The sequence below is a fragment of the Nymphaea colorata genome, chromosome 5, assembly GCF_008831285.2.
Source record: "Nymphaea colorata isolate Beijing-Zhang1983 chromosome 5, ASM883128v2, whole genome shotgun sequence".
Taxonomy (NCBI): domain Eukaryota; kingdom Viridiplantae; phylum Streptophyta; class Magnoliopsida; order Nymphaeales; family Nymphaeaceae; genus Nymphaea; species Nymphaea colorata.
This window is the reverse complement of record NC_045142.1, coordinates 18,924,957-18,931,045: the sequence shown is the minus strand read 5'-3', so window position 1 is coordinate 18,931,045 and position 6,089 is coordinate 18,924,957. Positions and strand designations below refer to the sequence as shown.

The following is a 6,089-nucleotide window of genomic DNA, read 5'->3' as shown; positions in this document are numbered from 1 at the left end:
AATTTGAACAGGTATGTACATATATATATGGTTGGTTGCCAGTTGCAGGTTCGAGATATACATAAAAGTTGGACTATTTTGCCACCATCACTGTGGGTTTTGAAGCTACAACCGTGCTGTGTTACAAAACTGCTATATTTTCGCAAAAGATTTAACCAAAAGCACCGATATAAATTTTTGATACTAAATAAACATGAATTTTATGTGAACGTTGACATTATTTCACTGGAAGTTTAATGCTGCTAATAAAGCGTACTATTGTTTACGCAACCTTAGTTTAAATGACAAGGAAGTCGATGTAAATAGAAGACTACCTTTTTTTTAAACAAAATATATATATATATATATATATATATATATATGACAATTCAATCCTATTGAATGTGGAATATTTTCTCATATGACTAAAATTTTCAAAAGAATATCAGAGAAAAAGGTGTTATTATCTTGACGCTGCGGATAGCTATCTCTCTCTCGCTAAAAAATTGAATTGTCATTTAGTCGGATAGCTCTCCCTCTCTCTCGCTAAAAAATTGAACATGTCCGCTTTGTTGCTTCGCATACGCTATACGGCCTGGCTGTATGTGCCTTTTGTTTGCCGTCAAGGCAGGGGCAGTCTTAGAAGATCGGTGGGAAACAAGGGCACAAGTGCTAACTCAGGTCTTTGAAGCTCAGACATTTGAAGGTACGCATGTTTCCCTGCAACTTATGTGCCTACAGGATTTCTTTCCCATATATGCATGAATCGGCAATCTGAGACTCCTTCCGCTCCATTAATTTCACTCCAAATAACAAGAAGGTTGCCCGTTGCTGGCTCGATATATACATAAAATTAAGTTGGTGACAAATTGCGTAGGACGCAGCTTGGAGGCAAAACGGGTTGGCGGTCCGGCGCCAGCCGTGTAGCCACCCATTCCATTAGCTTATTCCTTTACCAGCTCTTGCATCTTATGCTATACATGCACTCAGTTGCTACTAGCTAGATCTCCTCCTTTGCCTCTTCAAATTAGGAAATAATTCCCTGTAGCCTGAAAATTAGTCTGCACCATAGAGGAAGAGAAATCGCGAGAGAAGGCCTTCCCATGGCAAACACCACATGATGGCCCTCAAAAAGGGAAAAGGAAAAACATAAAAGGTCGATCATCTTCCCGGTTCGTATATAAATGTTCATGTCCTGAGTTTCATTTTCGGTGGTTCCCTGTCATGCAGCTAGTAGAATCTTCTCTTCATGCCAATCCGGCTGCTGGCCACCAAGTGTTCATTCCCCAAAGGCATATATAGGGCTGCGATATCTGATTGTTTGATGGGCATGTAGACAAAAGGAGATGACTAATCCATGGACATCATTGCTGATCATCATCAAAATCAAAAGGAAAAGGAAGAGCCAGGTAAATTTCCATTTAAATTAACTCTGTACAACCTTGCCGATCAACCTTGCTCGAGCTCCACTCAAGCTCTCAAGTTTAAATTTATGCTCTACTCTAGCTAGGTACCCCATATAGTTTTTCATGTAATATTACGCTGTATAGCTTTCCATGTATTTGTTTCATCTAAATAGGCATCTCTTATCAGATTCAGCAGAATTGGTGAATTTGCCAATTCACCAATCAAACACCTCACTGATACCACACCGCACTCAATTCTACGACACCAACGGCAACTTGAGTTGGCTCAATTTAAGATCTTATTGACCATCATTATTTTAAGTTTGGCTCATGGATAAAGTCTATGCTCAGTTATCTAAATGTGTGAAACTTAAACACCTCGGACTTAGCTTAAATCCCAATGAAACAGTATTAGGACACCTCAAATTTGTGTTTTGGCACGAGAATAGATTTGTCTCAAGACAACATTGAGATATCTGGATAAGTTTTCCGACATTGAGGTACTTGGATGGTGATCAGGGGCAGAGCAAAGGAGGGGCCTGCACGGGCCCTGGCTCTACCTAAAAAAAAAATTACAAGAAAAATTTTATAAAATTTCACTTGTCTTATATAAAAATTTTGCAAAATGATATTTTGGCCCCGTCACAATTTAAAGACTTTAATTCCGCTCTCTTCCTGAAAATTTCAGGCTCTGCCCCTGATGGAGATCACCATTTACACTTTAATCTCACATTATCATGTGTCTTGGCTTGTAACTTAATTCAAGTTATATAGAAACTTTAGTTGTAGGGGAAAGGTGGAGATTGACCATATCAAAAGGTGTCAATTTTATACTTGGTCATTATATATTGTATTAAAATTATTGCCAACATCACCAATATTCCTCATCAAGAAGATTTTTAACTTAATCATGCTGAAAATTCTTATCCTCATTTTCCTGGTATACTAATAAAAAGGGGTTAGCACAACAAGAACGAAGAGGAGCTAGATGGCGACTAGTTTCTATTTCAAATTCGTGGGGCGCCAACTCTCTGTGTTGTAAAAGGGACGGTACCAACATGCAAGTTGAAATGCAGCTGGAGCATTGGGATGAATGTTTCAGCCCTTTAACTAGCTTTGGAAACCCCGCTCACCTGAACAAAGTATGCGGTGTAGAAACCTTGCTTTCCATTTCTATTTCTATGTTGAACAATTCTTCGACTCAAATAAGCTCCAATCGGTAGTCTGATACGTGATCCTTGTATAGGATGTAGGCTGGCCCCAAGCTGCCAAATTGACTGCCCTCTTATTGGCCCGAAAAAGTTTTTTACCGAGTATCATCGCCCCAACTACCATGATAAATTATATATATATATATATATAGTTGTCTCCCATTTCCTTTCTTATTATTTTTTCATTTAGTCAGCTCTCTATCTCTCTCATTTACTCTCTTCGCGTCTTCCACGTCTCTCACGTTTTCTCAACAAAATTGAACATGTATATGTCTTGTTGGTTGCCAGTTGCAGGTTCGAGATATACATAAAAGTTGCATTATTTTCTTGCAATGCAATGAAAAAATCAAACTACCTAAAACATGGATGCATTCTGCAAAATAATTGAAAATAGAACAAGAAATTTGATGAAGAAATCATCAGCAACTTGAAATTGTTTAAAGTCTCAGCAGAAGTTTAATGCTCTGATCTATCAACACCTCCGTTGCCTGAGATTAACCTAACATGCTTGCTTCCACAAGATCTTATTTATTGTCGATATGAGTCCCATGCATGTTCATTGGTGAAGTCCCTGCAATTGTTGATTTTGAAGTTGGAGAACGTATTTATGAGGCCAAACCACAACCTGATCACGTCTACGGCTTAATATAAATGGTGGGTGATAACTGATCATGGAGTACTATTATTGTAAATGTCGATGTTGGAAAACTTAAAATTCACATTGGTCATCCACTAAAGAATCAAAGGCCAACAAACAATGTCCCTGGTGTGTAAGTCTAATCTTAGCCACAAATAATATCTCGGAGTTTTAAATAACAAGGGTTTTCTTGGGTATAATAAGATGGACTCGAAAAATACAGGAAAAATAGTAGTTAAAAAAATAAAATAGACAAAAATGAGAGAAAATAAAATAAATGCGAAAATAATAACACAAGCATCAAAAGATAGGTTGATCTGTACCAAATAAAAAAATGATAAAAAAACTGGTTGACATTAAAAAAATGAAAAAACCGAAAAAAACGTCATAAAAACGTGTTTTTTGTTTTTAATTTAAAAAAACGTGTTTTTTTAAGTTTTAAACGGCATTTCATTTTCTCACGTTTTTTCGCACTTTTTTCTAAAATAAAACGGTGTGTGTATTCTGGAAAAGAACTTTTTTTTTTTGGGTCTTTTACTTCAGTTCTTTGGACAGCCAGTATTTACAAAACCATTGGCACTTGGGGATATTAATTGATCAGATCCAGATCTGAAATCCATTCAAAATGCTTTTAAAAGTCAGATACCCGAATAAAAAAAAGCTGAACATCCAGTTAAGAAATCGGAATGAATTAAATTTTAATTAGAAACTCTTATCCTATCATATTGGAACTCAGTTTTAAATAAATATCTTGTTGGATAACAAAAATCTTAACATGTATATCCAACTCTAGATTTAGATATTTGAATACAATGTTATGAGTTAATATTTGTTCCGAATATAGATATCTGAATCCAAAGTCGTGAGCTAATATCCGATCGATCTGACATCTGAATCTGGTACGGTGTTGTGAGCTAATATTTGTACCAATTAAAGATACCGGAATATGAAGTCGTGGTCCCCCTGAGCAGGTTTCTACGGATGTTGAAGCTGCAACGGTGGGCTATTTTGGTAAAAGCTCTAGCCAAAGAAACCAATTTAATTGAGTTACTAGTAATAAGTGAACATAAATTTTGTACAAAAAGTTTACACGTAGTGCTAAACCAACATTGTGGGTTTTGAAGCTACAACAGTGATAACTTTGGACTGCTGTGACAAAACTGGACTATTTTGGCAAAAAAATTAACTAAAAAGCACCACTATAAATTTTTAACATTAAATAAACATGACTTTTATGTGAACGTTGACATGATTTCACCGGAAGATTAAAAGACAAGGAAGTTGATGTAAGTAGAAGACTACTATTTTTTAAACTATATATATATATGACAATTCAATCCTATTGAATGTGGAATATTTTCTCAGATGACTAACATTTTCAAAAGAATATCAGAAAAAAAGGTGTCATTATATTGATGATGCCGATAGTTTATGATGTAACGATGGTGTATATAGGGTGGCTCTAGCAGGGATGCTTGTTTCTTCTTTGTCTTAATATATTTTCATTTAGTCAGATAGCTCCCTCTCTCTCTCTCTCTAAAAATTGAACATGTCCGCTTTGTTATTTCACATACGCTACACGGAAATGGTTGTTTGTGTGCCTTGTGTTTGCCATCAAGGCAAGGGCGGTATTGGGGGGGGGCAATGTGAGATATCCCCACGCATATATAGTAATTTGTAGACCCCAAGCAACAAGAAGGTTGCCAGCTTGGGAGGCAAGGAGGTGCGGAGCCATACTTATCTTGTCGATCGATCCGGTGACAGCCACGGCGCCTCCCTCCTCCTCGCTTAGCTACCGTCGTTTCCAGTCTTCCAGAGGGCACCCACCCACCCAGCTGGCTCGTTCTTTTACCAGTTCTTGCATCTGCTTATTATCTAAACGCACTCAGCTGCTACTCTCCGCCATTGCCACTCGATATTAGGAAAGATTATTTATAGCCTGAAAATTAGTCTCCACCATAGAGGAAGAGAAATGGCAACAGGAGGCCTTCCACCAAGATGGCCCTCAAAAAGGGAAAGGAAAAAACAAAAAAGGTCGATCCTCTTCTTGGTCAATATATAAATGTGCATCTCCTGAGTTTCATTTTCGGTTGTTCCCTGGCATGCAGATCGCAGAATTTTCTTTGCACCCCAATTCGACTGCTGGCCACCAAATGGGCTTTTCCACAAAAGCATATATAGGGCTGCGATATCTGATCGTTTGACGGGCATGTATAAAACAACGTTGCTGATCATCATCAAAAGGAAAAGGAAGTCAACTTGATCAACTGTGTTCCGAATAATTTAAATGGTAAATTTCCATTTAAATTAACTGTGTTCCTTTAGTGCTTGAGTCAACTTGATCTCCACACAAGCTCTCAAGTTTAAATTTATGCTCGACTCTAGCTAGGTACCCCATATAATTTTGTCATGTAATATTAACCTGTATAGCTTTCCATGAATTTGTTTCATCATCTAAATAGGCTCCTCTTGACGAAAGTGACCAGAATATACATCCTAAGCTTTGCTCGTTCAGGCTGTAACACGCAAGTATCTTACTAGCACTGAATTTACTTCCAATGAAGGGAAATTATGGACCAAATGCCCTCTACCCAAAATCATTTCACAGATAATGGTCATAACTTTGATTAATTAATTGTCGGTGAAGGAAGGACCCAAATTACAAAGCTTATAAAGCAATGAAAAATGTCTAAGGTGACATGCAAGCAATGGCTTGGCATGTTCAAATTAAGATTGAAATTAGGAAATTAATTTAGCCGAGTGCAGTTATATTTATATTCCAAGTCAAAAATATAATTAAATATGCTAACTAGTCACTCCAACATCAAGGTGAAATATGCACCACTCTAAGCAAAT

At 37.1% G+C, this 6,089-nt stretch overlaps 1 long non-coding RNA gene across 1 annotated transcript; it reads left to right on the top strand.

Moving 5' to 3' along the window:
* The first annotated feature begins 598 nt into the window (after positions 1-598).
* Positions 599-5,671, top strand: LOC126410099 (uncharacterized). Its single transcript, XR_007573494.1, has 3 exons — positions 599-685; positions 1,210-1,388; positions 5,342-5,671. It is a non-coding gene; the product is annotated as an uncharacterized LOC126410099 (long non-coding RNA).
* Positions 5,672-6,089: the final 418 nt, after the last annotated feature.